At 37.8% G+C, this 17,957-nt stretch overlaps 1 protein-coding gene across 1 annotated transcript in view; it reads right to left on the bottom strand.

Moving 5' to 3' along the window:
• The window catches only part of CACUL1 (CDK2 associated cullin domain 1), a 64,631-nt gene that overhangs the window by 24,037 nt on the left and 22,637 nt on the right, over positions 1-17,957 (bottom strand). The gene's annotated exons all lie outside the window — the stretch shown is intronic.

The following is a 17,957-nucleotide window of genomic DNA, read 5'->3' as shown; positions in this document are numbered from 1 at the left end:
TCTATTACATTAAAACCCATTGTTCTATCTTCTACTTTGAATGGGTCTTTTACAGATACATTTTATAGCATTACAAACCTGTCATTTGAAAAATACTGACTCACTGAGTTATGTAGATCTAAATGTTGACACATTTCACTATACAACATCAAAAAAAGTTATCATCATCTATCTCATCAGAAAAGTCTTTTTAAGTACTGGGATGTTATCAAGATCATCATTGTAGATACAGGTTTTCCAAAATTCTAATTTTCACTTCAAAGCTCAAATTTTCTCATTGGCAACAAACACCGTCAGTTGTTTTCCTTGAAGTGACACACTTCTTTCATTTTTCAGAAAATGTCTATTAAACACCAGTCTAAATAACCATAGTTTGTCAGTCATTCTTTCAAATAAAAGGAGTGTTTTATAGGGGAAAACACTAGCTTAATAGCTAGCTTAGCTCAAAACTCATATAACCACAGAAGTGCTATTTTTCAAAACAATCACTGTTACTTTAGTATACAGCTTCCCATTTCTTCACAAAGAATATTTTTCTAAGTACACGCAAAGTCACAATTCAATAAAATTCATATTTTTCATTGCTTCATCTGGGACATTCTTAAGTGCAATGCTTTTGTTTTCTGCTGTGCGTCTGTAGAGGTGAAGATGCTAAGGCACCAAGCAGTTCTACCCACCAGACCCAAGAGCCACGCAGTGAAAAGGGAAAACAAGATCTTAGTAGTATCAGGAAAACAGACCCCCCTGAAAAGACTTCAGGGACCCTCAGAGGTCCTCAAACCACTTTTGAAAGAAATCTATTCTTTTAAGTACAATGTTTGAATGTACTATTTATTTAACCAGTCCCCCATTTGATAGCTTGTTGCTAATCTTTTATTACCACAAGATGTTGCAATGAATTACTTCATACAGATGCTATTTTGTAGAGAGTAATTTTAAAGAAAACTTAAGTTTAAAAGAAGTAGAATTAGATGATAATCATGTATCATCATATAAAAACAAAATAATTTTGGTACTTAAGAGTTTTATAGAACCAATCTGCTAAATATCCCTTAAAAAAATATATATACATACACACACATATATATATTTGCTTACTAAGTATATTCCTTAATTATTTTTAATTTTGAAAGCTAGATAAGGAAGCTTGGTCAGTTACTCTAATGAGACATATATTAATTTTTAGAACAGCATGACTTGTTTAAATAATTTTACTAGCCAACAGACAAATATACTATGGTCTAGGTCAGTACTGCCCAACAGAACTTCCTGTGATGATGGAAATGTCCTATACCTGCACTGTCCAATATGGCAGCCGCTAGTCATGTGTGACTACTGAGCACCTGAAATGTATTTAATAAAACAAACTAAGAAAGTGAACTTTTATGTCATTTTAATTTTAAAGTTACATGTGACTAAATGGTAACCAAACTGGACACTGCAGATGTAAAATAGAAATAAGTTCCACAGTTTCATAATTATATCCCTCCTCTTCTATCTACGCCCTATCCCCATCCCACCAAAATGAAACATGAAAAAAATTTAAGAATATTTGCTTGTATGTTCACAAAAACGTTGTAGTTGTCTTTAAATAAAGAAATGACTTTCATATGTTATAATGAAATAAGGAGGAAGAAAAGATGGGAAGGAGGGATCTAATAAACATAACAAGGCCACTAACATATATCTTTGTGGAAGTAACACATGTTCACTGAAATTTTTAAAATTAAAAATGCAATTAAAGGAAAACAACCACTACCAAGAATGGTAGATAACTACCATCAACATTTTCTTCTGTTCTTCTGTGTGTATGTTTTATAACAAATATGGAATTATTTTGTAATCTGCTATTATCACTCAGCTATATATATCATTGGCACCTCACAGACCAAATGTATTTCAACAACGTGATTGTAATGACTGCCTGGCCCCACCATTGTCTACTTCATCAGTCCCTCTTCATTAGGTACTTAAAACCAAGCTCTGCTGTCTGCATTATCCAGGTTTGCATGGTACTTCTACTCCAGATTAGCACTTCAGTGGTGCAAATGTGTTGCGTGTCGTCAGCAACAATACAATCTTACATTTAAACAAAAAATGACACCACTAGTTGCTTGAGAGAGACCAGTTTCGGGAACTATGGTACATTTGCCTAGGCCAGTGAATTTCAAAGAATGCTGCTCTCCAAGTCACCTGAAGGGCTTGTTAATGATGCAGATTCCTTTGCCACAAGTCCAGACTCAGAAACTTTCCAGAAGTGTATATTTTTAAAGAGAACTTCAGGGGATTCTTTAAACAGCTGGCCCAGCAGCTGTTAAGCATTTAGAAGCCTGTACCTTAGACCACTTCAAAGGAAAGAGAGGTGCTCTATGGGAAGGAAGTCTAGAGGATCCAAGAAAGAGCAGAGCAGTACTTACCCACCCTACACAAGGCATTTACTGCATGACAATAGTGACACTGCAGCTGCAAACTATACTGAAATCAATGAAAATATGATACACTAACATTTTAATATTAGTGTTAAGACTATAGGTGAATTGTTCTTTTTAATTTAACAGCTTCTTGATTATTATCAACTTCAGTGATTATGAAGTTATTAAAGTGCAATGGTGAAGTTCTAACTCCACTTAGAATGCAGAAAGCCACCAGAGAACATCAGTCCTGCCCTGATGGTAAGAAAAAGCTAGTTAACTAACCTACGTCACCAATTTTCTGAGCTCATCAGAGACCTGAGGTCACTACATTTTACAACTGCCATGTCCAACCAGGTGAACTGAATTCCAAAGCGTTACAAGCTCTTCTAAGGAAAGAAAGGACACGTGAACTGTTTCTCTCTGCTGATGGCAGCCACAAAAGCTGGTACAAGAACAACCGAAGCTGAAATCAACCATTAAAGGCCAAGTGTGAACTAGCAGTACAGAATCCCTGGGAGCCTCAACACAAGGGCAGTCCATACCTACTCCCCAGCTCTTTTCCTTGGGTTTCCACTGGGCCTTTGAGATGAATAATTGAGGGCAGTGAAAGAGATCAAAGAGCCACCTTCTATGGCACAGATGTGCTAGGCCTGTCAAGGTCTGAGGGTGGGGCAGGAGTCCCTAAGGAAACCCACGCACACTGCGGGCCCATCACGGGTAAACAGCTGCTGATTAGCTGCCTATGGAAGACATGAATGAAAACTGCCTATGCGCCGGCCCCTACTCACCTACAAAGCAAAAGCCATTTGTTGAAGGGAAGGGGTAAGAGATCCACCTGAACCCTGGTGACCCTTCTTTTACCTGAGGCAAAAACTGTCTACTGTGGGGGGATGGACAGGGAATCCTCTAGCCCTCCTGTCACAGCAAAGGTCACCAATCACCGAGGAGGGGGCAGAAAATCCACTCATGCCCAGGTTTCTGCACTACTACAAAACAGAAGCATCTTGCTGCTGAGGGAGGTGCAGGAGACTTGCTCACTCCTAAAGCCCCCCATGGATGCAAGGCAAAATTTGGTTGCCACAGGGTATAGGGGACAAGAGGTGCAAGGGGTAGGGAGAAAGCAAGAAACCCTCCGGAGCTCTAGACCAGGGGTCAACAAACCAGAGCCTGCAGGCCAAATCTGGCCCACCACCTGTTTTTATAAATAAAGTCTGACTGGAACACAGTCACGTCCATTCATGTACGAATTGTCCACAGCTGCTTTCATGCTGCAACAGCAGAGTTAAAGATGCTGCAATAGAGACCACAAGGCCCGTGAGGATAACTACTATCTGGCCCTTGGCAGCAAAAGTTTACCAACCCCAGTTCTAGACCTTGAACTGAGAAGGAAAAGGCTATCTGCACATGGGGTGAGGAAGAGGGAGATGAGAACACTGAGAAAGCCCCACTTCCGAGGGTTCAGGTGCATGGGGACTACCTATGACTGAGGCAGGAGTAAGAGAACCAGGGAAAAAAACCCAAACCAAAAACCCTGCTCCCCACCCCCGAAGCCTTGCACCAAGTAACAAGCAACAGCCATCCACTCACTGCTGGGAGAGGGTAACAGTGCAAAGAAAGGCCCCCACCACAAAGCAGGGCCTGCTAAGGGCTGAGGATAGAGCAGGAGCACTGAAAACCCCCTCCTGATTCACACTAGGAACAGAGCAGTCACTGTCCACTGCTAGAGAATCTGAGGCCTTACTGGTTATTGAAATGATAAAACGCAAACCCAAGTCAACTACTAATACAACTGATTCAACTCCTCACACCAACAGCCCAACAGAAGAGTGGCAGGCCCATTACTAAACATAAATATTATTTATGTCAGTCTCTACTGATGCTTTTATACAATGTCTAGCATTCAATTAGAAACACCAAAAAAGTAAGAAAACACACCCACTGTCAAGAGTTAAACAGTCAACAGGCCCAGACACAGAGATGCCCACAAGTTGGAACTATCATACAGAGGCTTTAAAATACCTATGATTAATGTATGTTATGACCCAGTAGAAGAGGTGGGAAACGTGCATAAAAAGATGGGGAATTACAGCAGACAAATGAAAAGGTTTTTTTTAAGTCAAACAGAAATGCCAGAAGTTTTCAAATAGTTCCTTCATAATCTTTTAACATTTTAACATTTATTCCTATATTACCAAGTATGACTTCGGCATTATGGATACGATACAAATGGATCTGAATGCTCTCTTAATATTATTTTCTGAATGAAACTGGAAATTACTCTTTATAAAAAATTTGCCTCTACATGACTAACTTTAGCAAAAATGAATAGCGTGTAATATACTTTTAGTCTAACCAACTTATTCCATGACTTTCCAGAGCAATACCACTCTGCCAACAGGCAGATTTATCAAGGCTCCAGAAGCAACACTAATTACACCTAAGGCTGACAGAGATGCTACATAAAACTGGAATTTCTTTCCAAATAGACAAATACATACATCTGGCATTATATTCTCATCCATTCCCATTCCTGCCGTGTAGATATTGTTTCCATAGTAAAGTATCCAAAAAACGTGGGTTACGTAGAAGGTAAATGAATCTCGGGAGCTAGTAAGAACTATAATGCACATCTCTGATGCTCCTAATATAAGCTGTATGGATGATTTTCTAATTAAAAGCAACAATAAAAAAGTCAAGGTGAGTCTAAAAGACAGTAGAAGACATTTCTCTCTTAGGTCTCTTAACTTTCAAAGTTAACTGCTACTATCATTACTATTACAATTATACGGAAATTTCTTCCCCGCTTATTTCTAAGATAAGACTTTCCTCCTTTTCCACATACTATTTGGACTTGAACACTAAACAAAATTAAAGCCAAGCTTCTGTGATCCTGGATTCCTTTAGCTTACCCACATAACAATGAGATAAACCTAGGTTCTAATCTCAGCTTTTTAACTGACTAGCTAGGTAACAAAGAACAGTTACAAAAGGTTCAAGATTACTTCATAAGAGAAAATATCCGAAGTCAGATGAAATAGGAGGACTTCTCAATCTCCTCTATGCCTCATCTCTTTTACCACTGAGCAAAACTTCCAATTTAAGTACATAACTCTGTCTCAAAACAAAAAGTTTGTTTTAAAAAGAATACAACTCCTAAATGTACTCTACACTCTGATAATAAACAACTGCAAATAATTATTCATTATTTAAGTGATTTGACTCTCCTGCTCATCATAAATTCCATTTCCTGAGTTAAGGATGCTGTTTTAACTGGAATAAGTAGGTGGTTTTAATAATCTCAGCTGTAAGGGAAGCATATGGTTTTTATTTTTGTCAACTAGTAAGTACTTTTACTGGATCTCTTTGGGGCCTGGCATTATGTTAAGTTCTATAAGGACACATGAAAAGAAAACACAGACCCTGCCTTCAAAGGATGGTAGTAAACTTATTAGAATTATGATCTGAATGGAAGCCTGTAGACTGATAGAGGGTTAAGGCGTCTCACTGGCAAATTCTCTAAGAACAACTTCGCTGTAACAACTACTTTAAGTTCTAGTTTGGACTTAAAAATAGATCTCCAAATACTTATTCAGAAGGACTTTCTGGGGACTTCCCTGGTGGCACAGTGGTTAAGAATTCACCTGCCAATGCAGGGGACACTGGTTTGTGCCCTGGTCTGCGAAGATCCCACATGCTGCGGAGTGACTAAGCCCATGCGCCACAACTACTGAGCCTGCGCTCTAGAGCGCGCGAGCCACAACTACTGAGCCCGCGTGACACAACTACTGAAGCCTGCGCACCTAGAGCCCATGCTCTGCAACAAGAGAAGCCACCGCAATGAGAAGCCTGCGCACCATAATGAAGATTAGACCCCGCTCGCCACAACTAGAGAAAGCCCACGCACAGCAACAAAAACCCAACGCAGCCAAAAATAAATAAATTTATTTTTAAAAAAAAGAAAGACTTTCTGTGAAGAGATAGTTACCAGTTGGCAGTGATATTTACCTTACTTGAAATCTATGTAGAAAGGATAACAATGTTCTATCTAAAAATCTTCCTCACTATAGCAAGGAGTAAACAGCATTATTTTGGGAGAATGAAAGATTTTTTTAAACACACTTTGTAGCTCAACAGATATAGAAATTATAGCCTTTAAAAGGTATACAAGCTTTTAAATGACTGCATACAACTAGTTGAATTATGCTGCCACCCACTGGACAAAACACAAATAGCAAAGCAATCCTTGGCCCATTTTAAACAGGAAGATAAACTTGGTTTCATTTGTTGGCAGTTTGGCAATAAAGCTTTTACAGGTAATCTGGCATCTATGAAGACTGAAGCAAAGTTAAGTCATGTTGACTGATTATGATTTAGTTTCTATTAATTTCCATTATTAATTGGTTTGAGAGTTAAATTATATTTAATCAACCAAGATATATTTGATATATTTAGCTTAAAAGACATTAAAATTACTCTAAATTCATTTAAATGAATGATTTAAACGCAATTAGTTAACTTCCTTTAAAATAGTTGACAAATACTCATTTAAACTATTCTAAATTCTGCCTTATTTGAGAATAAAAACTGCACCATTTTCCTTTTCTGCTTCTGTCTTTGTGGCCTCTCCTCCTCAGGACCCTGCACTCAGGTTAGTATTATCAGTGCTGTTCCTAACAATTCAATGTTATTGTCCTGGCCTGGGAGCCAAAATCTCTGTTTAAACACTGTTTCTTGGTGGTAATGTACAGTCTAAGTTCCAAACCACTGACAAAGAAACTGTTGGAAGAAACACATTTGCTAGTGGGTTCCTGACTATAAAGCTACTAGATCAAAATACCAGAATATTTTTATTTGGCCAAAGTGAAAATATACTCTCAATTTGATGAAGTATATTAACATATACAATAAATTTATCAACATTACGTGAGGAGAAAATGCCTCCCAACTGCTCTAGTGGATTCTGGATTCAGATGTACACAAAAATAATCAAATTGTCTAAGTGTCATTTAAAACAGTTTTAAGAGTAAAGGATGTTATATCCATGAATTTCAATTATCCAAATGGCAGTGAGATAAAACAGAATCTTCTAAGTATTATCAATTCAAATACTGATTTTACCAGTCAACGCCCCCCCAAAATCTCAGTGACTTAACAAAACAGAGCTTAGATAAACAAAATGTGGTATAACCAAACAATGGAATGTTTTTCAGCCAAAAAGAATGAAGTATCATGCTATAAGCAAGAATGAACCTTGAAAACATGCTAATAAGTAAATTAAGCCAGATACAAAAGGTCACATATTGACTAATTCCATTTCTATCAAGTGTCCAGAATAGGCAAATCCACAAAGTAGATTAGTTACTGCCAGTGGCTGACAGGAGGGGAGATTAGTGAGTGGCTGCTAATAAGTGCTGGCTTCTTTCTGGGGTGACTAAAATGTTCTGAAATTAGTGATGATGGCTGCACAACTTCATGACCATACTAAAAACCACTGAGTTGTACACTTTAAAAAAAGGTGAATGTTAGGGTATGTGAATTGTATCTCAATAAAAAAATAACAAAAATTTTTAATGTGTTTAAAAAGAAAAAAAAATATAGCAAAGTTTTCTTTCTCCCATGTTACATGCCCATCTTGAGGGTCTGCTTCATGTTATAATCACCCAGGGATGCAGGTTAAGGGAGCCTCTACCACCTAGAACATTTGGCAGAGAAAGGGAGACATGGAAAATTGCACTGCCGATCTTAAAGGCTCAGATCTTTGGGTAAACGCCTCACCAAGCACACTTCTCTTTCTCTTACAATCCACAGGCCAAAGCACTTGACCAAGTCTAACTTCAGCGGGATAAAGAAGTACACTCCTGACTGGAAACATCTGATTAATAGCATTAAGACCAGCATATTTACCTAATGAGCACTTAGTTCAATACCACACAGGCCAAGAGAAACAAGTCAGGATTCATGCCCTTAAGAAGCTCCTGTGGGCTTCCCTGGTGGCGCAGTGGTTAAGAATCCGCCTGCCAATGCACGGGACACGGGTTCAAGCCCTGGTCAAGGAAGATCCCACAGGCCGCGGAGCAACTAAGCCTCTGAGCCGCAACTACTGAGCCTGCGCTCTAGAGCCCACAAGCCACAACTACCGAGCCTGCATGCTACAACTACTGAAGCCCGCGTGCCTAGAGCCCCTGCTCCACAACAAGAGAAGCCACCGCAGTGAGACCTGTGCACTGCAACGATGAGTAGCCCCTGCTCTCCGCAACTAGAGAAAGCCCATGCGCAGCAACAAAGACTCAACGCAGCCAAAAATAAATAAATAAATAAAATACATAAATTTATTTAAAAAAAAAAAAAAAAAGAAGCTCCCAGTGTTGCAAAGGTGACATCCTACTGGTAACTAAATATATCCCAAGTGCTAAACTAAGTACTCTAGCAGCAACACAAATAAAGTGCTACAGCAGCAAAGAAGAGAAAGTGATTAGTTAAGCCTACCGGGAATAGAGAAGTTAAAAATTGGGAAAACCCTAACAGACAACTAGAATGCCCCCTCTGCAGAAAGGGAAGGGAGGAAAGAAATAGTGGCACAAGAAACTAAGAAAATACACAAAGATAAAAAGACATCCTCTCCCACATTTAAATTTTAAAAGCAAAATACTGTTACACTATCTTGCTGAGTTCAGGTGTAAAGAGCCTTGAAATTCTTGTGAAGGAGTATGGTCTTTGCTCTTTAGGTAAAAGGAGAGGCAGAAGGTTGGGAAAATGAGTGACATGACACGTCTAAAAAATAAACAAAATGGATTGAGGGAAGGTGCAGGGTCAAGATACAAACTAGAAATCTTTTTCTGTTGTTCAAGAAAGTACGACTAAGGACCTAAACTAGGGAAGTAGCAGGGGATAAATTTGAGACATTTTACAAGGGAGAAAATCAGCAAGACTTGTGACTCATTTCATATCTCTATCCTACTACTCATCACATTTCAGTATATTAAAATGACCATCGCACATTTCCCCTAAACAGTACAAAGAACAAATCCATCTTATTTATCACTGTACCCTTTGCATCTAGCACAATGCCTGGCACGTGGACACTAAATGTTAGCTGAACTAATAAACATTCTAAAACCACTATCATTCTCCTTCCCTCTCTCAAGTCCCCACTACCAACTTCTAACAATTCCACTGAAACCAAAATGATCTTTAAATCCTCTAATCCCACCTCTCTTCCAACTTAATTATTGTCTTATCTATCCTGTTTCTTTGATCTCTGCAATGTGCCCCAGACATCTCTTTCTCCCTTTTCATTGCCAACAGGTTCACAATTTCTTATCCAAGATTCCTAGGGCCAGATGTGCCATAATTCAGAGGATTTCAGATTTAGAAGGTATTATGGTACATATACCATATACTATGTAAAATACCCAGTAGAGAGTGGGAATATCAATCCATTGATATTTCTGGGAAAAAATACATGAATGTTCCCAACTAAGTTCCTTCCTCACATGAGTTTAAATCAAATTTTACTCCAAATGAGTTTGGGCACCAAACTTAGAGGGAAACAAATCCATTTTCAAAGCTTTTTTTCTATTTTTGAATTACAGATAAGGGACTGTGGACCTGTAATTCATCTAGTCTACTGTAATCACATCTCATTCTTTCCTACTCCAATCCGTCTTGTATCGATCTTCCTAAAATGTAACTCCTGGCCTTTAAGGCCTTCTACAATTTGGCCCCAGCCTGCCTTTTTCATCCTTATCACCTCCCAATCTCCCTCAAATACCTCACATTCTATCCGCATAGGACCACTCCTTGTTACCCAAACCTCTCTTACCCATAAGCCTTTACTTATGGAAGTTCTCTCAGCTCAAAACACCCCCTCCCCAAATATCATTTTTCATGACGTATTTTTAACGCCATCTTCCTCTTCATCCCTCCACCTGTCTGTGTTCATTTCACCTTTAGTCTGATACAGCACTTTCTTTATTCTGCTTTGTACCATAGTTCCCTGAATATTTCTTATTGTCCCAAAGGTACACTAGCAGAGATTGTGACTTAATTCTTTTTTTGGGGTTTCATTTGTTGTTCTTTTTCTAATTTCTTGAGATAAACGCTAAAGCCACTGATGTGTTAATTTCTCACTATGATTGTGGAGTTGTCTGTTTCTCCTTTTGGATCTGTTGATTTTTCTGGGTATTTTGGGTCAATACAAATTTAGAATTATTATCTTCCTAGTAACTGAACGTTGTCATAATAAAAGGTTCTCTTTATATCCAATAATACTTCTTGCTGTGAGTCTACTTTTTATATCAATGTAGCTATACTGTTTTTCTTTTTGGCTAATGTTTGTATGGTGTATCTTTTTTCATCACTTGCTTGCAATCTTTCTGTCTCCTTATATTTTAGATGTGTCTCATGTTAGCAGCATTTAGTAAGGCTGCAGAATGTCATTCAGTCCAATAATTATTTACTTTTTTAATGCAGCATTTTGCCTTTAACATTTCATGTAATTGATACGCCTTACTATTCTTCTATTTGTCCCATCTGTTCTCTGTACCTTTCTCTACCCTTTCTTGACTCCTTTATTTTCAAATTATTCCATTTTCTCTATTATCTTGTTAATTACACGTTTTACTTTTTTTTTTAGTGATTACCCTAAGGTTATAGACTGCATCCTTGTCTTCCCATAGTCTGAAATAAATGAGTACTTTTACTTCTTCCTCAACAATGCAAGGGCCTTAGAACATTTTAAATCCTTTTATCTTCTTCCATCTTCCATGCAACTGTCATGTGTTTGGGTTATTTATATTATACCCTAAAAGACATTATCACTATTATTATTCTACACTTGCATATTTATCCTTGTTTTCCTTCATTCCTACTGATTCTCCAAATTTTCATCTAGGGACATCTTCTTTCTATCTGAGGAACATTCCAGTATTTCTTTAAAGTTAGAGATTACTGGTGATGAATTCTCCCAATTCTTTTTTTTTTTTTTTTTGCCGTATGCGGGCCTCTCACTGTTGTGGCCTCTCCCATTGTGGAGCACAGGCTCTGGACGCGCAGGCTCAGCGGCCATGGCTCACGGGCCCAGCCGCTCCGTGGCATGTGGGATCTTCCCGGACCAGGGCACGAACCCGTGTCCCCTGCATCGGCAGGCGGACTCTCAACCACTGCGCCACCAGGGAAGCACTCTCCCAATTCTTGTCTAAAAAATGTATTTCTCTTGGTTTTATGATCATCTCACCTCCTAATATAACTACATATTTCTGACTGAACGTCAGACACTGTTTATGAAAAATTATGGAAACAATTTGATGTCTAGGATAATGTTCTTTCTCCAGGAAGAATTTACTTTCGCTTCTGATAAGCAACTAGAGGAGCCAGCAAATCCAGACCATCTGAATCCAGTCAGGAATCAAGTGTCAGCTACAACAAGCTAGTCTGTAACTTATTATTCTTACTATACCTGGGATGTGATCCTTTAGGTTTGGTGGGACCTGACCTCCAATTTTTATTACTCTATCCCCATAAACCCATCAAAGCTCTATTAAATTTCTCAGCCTAGCAGCCTCTTCTTCCAGAATAAATAGGTGCCTCTAGAAGAGAAATGGCGCAAGTGCTAGTCTCCCATCTCTGGATTTCCGTCTCTTCCCAGGTCTTGGTCCTACAATTCTTCATTTTTTTATTAGCTCCCTGGCCCATTTTAAAAATTGTTCTCAGCAGGAGGGTTGGTCTAAAATTATCTACCTTATCAATCATATGTCGACGGCTGTACCTAACAGAGTACCTTGCATAGTTATACAGTAAAGAGCTAGCTATATTAAGTTCCCCACTAGGTAGCCCTGTAACCAGTCAACCAGCTCAGTTGTTTTTATACTGTCCAAGAAATCAACTGTGATTGAGAAAAGCAACAAGGAGTCTTTAAGGTTTGGGAACAAGAAAGTATGCCCATCAAAAATTAGCATTTTTAGAGGATTAGTCAGTCAAAAGAACAGACTGCAGAAAGGCAGACCAGTTAGGAGAGTACTGCTCTAGTGCAGGCATGAACCAATAATAAGGAAAAAAATGACAGCAATGGGAATGAAAGGGGACAGAAGCAAATGAAATTGCCGTATTCCATCAACCTTGACTATCACCTGGAAATAACAGGTAAGGGAGAAAAAAGGAGTCAAAGGTGAATATAAAATCTCAAGTCTGAGAGTAAAACTGATTTGAGAGAAGCGGAATTTAGATTCAGACATGAATATCAAGTATCTGTAAGAAGAAATCCAAGTTGAAATGTCGAATAGGCATTTGGAAAAGCTGGTTTGAGCCCTCACCAAAAGTACAGTGATTGCTAAAAGTTTCAACAGAATTTGCCAAAACTAACCAGAATATTGTTTACTGAACTAATAAACCAATTTTGGTATATCAAAAAATCAGAACTGGAAATTCACATTTTGAGGTTCTGGAGGCATGGAAAAAGGAAAATAAAATAGAGATGTTCATTACCACATTTAAAGAACAGAGGAGTGAAGCACAAGCGGAGATAACGGTTTAAAAAAAACACTAACGCAAAATATATGTCACAGTTCAAACAATCTAGTAGTAAGTAAAAAGTAAAGATATACATGTAATAAAATACAAGAGTAAGCAGAATACTAAGTAGGTTTAGCTATATAAGTAGTTTAATAAATTTAACAAGAAAAATTTTTAAGTTGCCGGTCAAAAAGTCATTGTTTCCAAAATGAAAACAATATTTATTTTTTTAAAAGAGGAAGCAAGTTAGATTATGTTGTTATATTAAAGCATTTAGGTTCAACAAATTAAAATAATCTTTTACAATCTCTAAAAACCAGTATTCTCTAGCTTTTAAATCAGTAACTGGGGAATAGGAAACATTATTTCATACACTCTTCAGTCCCTCCAACACTGATATATGGCTTTTGATAGAGATAAGTAAGTCACTCTGGGCCATGTAAACTATACACACACCAGTAGCTATTTTAAGATGCCCTTGAGAGATAAGAGGCTGATGCCCTAAAGGTTCAACTCATTGATTTTATCAACCCCAACGCTAAATTTCTGATTATCTGTCAAATTCAACTCATCCCACACTCCTGTTCTAGCTCATAATAACAATATATCATTACTAAAATCAGAGCTGCAACTGCAAACAAAACACTCCACCCAAATAAAACTTTTCTGGCTCATGGGGCCTGGCATACACTCTTGTTCTGTCCCCAATGAAAACTGCCCTTAAGGTCTCTATAAAGTAGAGATTACACCAGGATTATGCCACATACTTGCAACACTGAATAAATTAATGTACTGGATTAACTGAACAATGAATAAATTCATTGCCTAAGCACCTAGAGACACAAAGATTAGTGGTCATACAAGGCTAATTATGCTACTCTTCCCACTGGTCAAATTTGATGCTGAGCATTCACTCAACATTTGCTGAGCTGTAACTGCCAGGCACTAAGGATAAAAACACAAGCCCTCAAAGGAGGACAGGGCTGTGAGGTGGCCAGACATGGTCGCAAAAACAATACAGAGTTATTGCCAAGACGCTACGAATGCACAGAAGAAAAAGTTCCAATGGCCTTTTTGTTTGCTTGTTTGTTTGAGGGGAGTGTGAGGGTTCTAGGAAGATTTTACACAGGTGGACACAAATGGGTTTAAGCCTGAGAAAAGAATGAAGAAGCATTTGCCAAGCAGGAAGCAAAGAAAAAATATCTTAGAACTGAGCTTAAAGCAACCAGGTGTTTCAGTAAAGCCACTTCATTTTAATGTTGAGAAAATTCACAAGATGATATTAGCATGTTTAATCAAGAGGCACACAGTTGCTGAGTGGCAGAGTTGAGACCAGAGCCCAGGTCCCCATGTTTTTATCCACTTTACCCTGCTATTTAACAATGGTTCGAGTTTACATTCTTTTACAAAAAAGATCATTTCAAAGTAAGATTTTTTTATAGTCCCATATTGCTGAACTCAAAGTAGGACATGTATGGATTCTAAAAACAAGCTAAATGCCCTTCACATTTACCAATATGGTTTTTTAAATACTAGCATCAAAAGAGCTATCACCCTTGTCTATGTTATTATTTATTTATTTATTTATTTTTGTGGTATGCGGGCCTCTCACTGTTGTGGCCTCTCCCGTTGTGGAGCAACAGGCTCCGGACGCGCAGGCCCAGCGGCCATGGCTCACGGGCCCAGCCGCTCCGCGGCATGTGGGATCTTCCCGGACCGGGGCACAAACCCGTGTCCCCTGCATCGGCAGGCAGACTCTCAACCACTGCGCCACCAGGGAAGCCCGTCTATGTTATTTTTATAAGAATTATTCCTATTATTAGTATAAAGCAAAAATTCTTTAGTTACCTAATACGCCATATTAGTAATGGTAGGGAAAACAGGCACTCTTAAACGTATAGAACCAGTGGAAGCATATAACTTGGTACAACTTTTGTGAACCACAAAATATGGACATAGTAAATGACGTGCCAGGCAGACCTCAGAGATACTGCAGGTTCAACTGCAGACCGCCACAATAAAGCAAATATCAATAAATCGAGTCACATGAATTTTTTGTTTCCCAGTGCATATAGACGTTATATTTATACTATACCGTAGTCTATTAAGTGTGCAATAGCATTATGTCTAAAAAAAACAATGTACATACCTTAATTTTAAAATAATTTATTGCTAAAAATAATAATAATAAAAAATAAAAAAATACTTTATTGCTAAAAAATGCTAACCGTCATCTGAACCTTCAGCAAGTCACAGCAGTAATTCAAAGATCACTGATCACAAATCACAATAACAAATATAGAAATAATGAAAAAGTTTGAAATATTGTGAGAATTACCAAAATGTGACACAGAGACAAGAAGCAAGCAAATGCCATTGGAAAAATGATGCCGAAAGACTTGCTCAGCACATGGTTGCCACAAACCTTCAGTCTGTAAAAAATGCAATATCTGTGAAGTACAATGAAGCGAAGCATAATAAAACTTACAAGATTGATTATTCCCTGTAGCACTGTTAGTAACAGCAAAAGACTGGAAGCAACCTAAATATTCATGGATTAAAAAGTGGTTAAATAAATTGAGGTTCATCAGTAAAGCAAGGTACGATGAACTATTATGCATTCCTGATAAAGAATAAAGGAGCTCTACACACACTGACAGGGATCTCACTCTCCAAAACCTCAGAAACTTACTCTCTGAACCTCAGTGACTCTCAAGTATTAGTACCCTGTGCAGCCCATCCTGGGCAAGTAACAGGTTACCTTTGTACTACTGATAATTGATCAAGCAAATTTATGCCAGAGAACGTAGCCAAGTGGCCTTCCAAAACTGCCAATTAGACTGAGCTTGATAACGCAGTACTATAGTGCCCTCTAACTTTAAAAAACATTTTACAGTAATATTCTAATTGTAAGAATGAAATGTAGTCGTATAGTGCTTACAAAATTAAGTACAAGAAAAAATTCTACACAAGCAGAAACTGCAATATGACAAATAACTAGCAAATCACAATTCTATCAGTCAAATTAATGACTCACGGGATGGCAAAGCATACGTGTAAAACATATTATAAAATTTCCAATTCACATTTCATAGATAACTTTTATAAGCAAGACAAGTAATTATTTTATCCTTATAATTTGAATTGAAATGGTTCGCTTTCTGTTTTAGAATATTTAATATTATTTTAATAATAGCAAAACAGTATTCATAAAACAATCTTTTTTGAGATGAGTTCTTTGTCGATCTAATGAAATCTCTGGTACACCCTGCACCCCAAAGACCACCAAGACTTCACGTTAAAAAACGAGATCAAACTCGGATTTCTACTAGAAAAGCTTTCACTATCCAACAGAGAGTAAATATTTATAAACATTCATTTGCTATACATTTCATTCAGCAAGTGATGCTTAGTATGTATGAGATACTGGGCAAGGTACTAACAGCACAATAATGAAAACAGACATGCTCCTCTGCCCTCTCAGAACACAATACTGGGGTGGGGAATGTGGGGAAGGGGAACAGCTAAACCAGAAATTACACAATGAACTACCATGAAGTACTGGGTGTTACAGTAGCACAGATGAGGGGCTCCCAACCCTGACTTGGGGAACAAGGTATCAGAGAACGTTTCCCAAAACAAATGATGTCTAAGTGGCAGCCTAAATGTTAAGTTCACACTGACTGAAAAAAAAGAGCGCAGAAGAAAAGGAAGAATGTTTCAGACAGTTAAGTAAACATGGCAAAAGCCAAGATGTGAGATAGTACCTAAAATGTTCAAGGAACTGAAATAAGTTCAGCATGCAGGAGCAGAAAGGTAAGACATCAGGCTGCAGAAATAAGCAGGAGTCAGAAAGTGAAAGGCTTCCTAAATCATATTAAGAAATTTAGAATTTATTCTAATAGGAATATGATAATCAGAGCTGTACTTTAGAAGCAGTCACTCTGACTGAAACGCAGATTCTAGTTAGATGTGTTAAGACTAGAGGCAGAGCACCAACTAAGATGAGCATTTTAGTAAAACACTTGAGATGATGTGGCCTGGACTGGGTGGTGGCCAAGTGGACAGGAGCCAGGAGAGAAATAGAACATAACTAGGATTCAGCAGTAAATCGAACGTGGGGATTCAGAGAGAGGGTAGAGTCAAGAATTAGTAAGCAAATCATTCAAAGCTACAATGCACAGATCTCAGGTTTCATCTATGGTTTACATACAATGCCTAGCACTAAATATATTTACTAAATGAATAAAGGTTCTGTATTTAATGGCAAAAAGATGACGAAAACAATTTACACTAACAACAGGAAAAAGATATATTTGGTTATGATAAACACAGCTCTGGCTATACTTAAAAAAAAAAAAAAAAAAACACAAGGTAAGTGAGGAGAATATCCAAATAGCAACCCAGCACTTGCTAGAAACTGTAGATATTTCAGAATTGCTGGAGCACTTCCTAATTGTGGTGTGGACCCTGGTGATCTACTGCTGAGTGACTTTTCTGCACATCTTGTAACTTCTACACCACAACTAAAATGTGATCTGGTCCTGGAATAAAGATAGTACCTGACCTTCAAGCACTGGAAACTTTACTGAGGCAGGGAGGGGCAGAGTAGGATCAAGAAGCCAAGAGCTTCCTTAAATAAAATATTTCCTGCAACTTGCCCCAGATTTTACAGCTGGGATGATGTTCATCTGTAGAGGGTTTATCAACAAAATGCTGACTTCAGCTGTTTATATTAGCAAATATTAGAAACTGGTAGGCAAATAACGCTTCAAAGATAATAATTTTCAAAAAAGTTCCAGAAAAAAATTAGAATATACACGTTTATAATATAAAAGTCACCAAATACTGAGGTTAACAGAATAAGGTTTTACATAAAAGAAATACTGCATGGTAATAAACAGAATTAAAGTCGGAAATACATTTAATTCAAAAATGTCCACAGTTTATGTCAAATTTTCAAATTAATCTATTCCAAAGATAAGACATTTGATCAATATTCATCTATAAAATATTTATATATTTATATCATAA

The sequence above is a fragment of the Leucopleurus acutus genome (genome assembly GCF_964270905.1).
Source record: "Leucopleurus acutus genome assembly, chromosome: 14".
Taxonomy (NCBI): domain Eukaryota; kingdom Metazoa; phylum Chordata; class Mammalia; order Artiodactyla; family Delphinidae; genus Leucopleurus; species Leucopleurus acutus.
The sequence above is the reverse complement of the archived record's forward strand: the minus strand, read 5'-3'. Positions and strand labels throughout refer to the sequence as shown.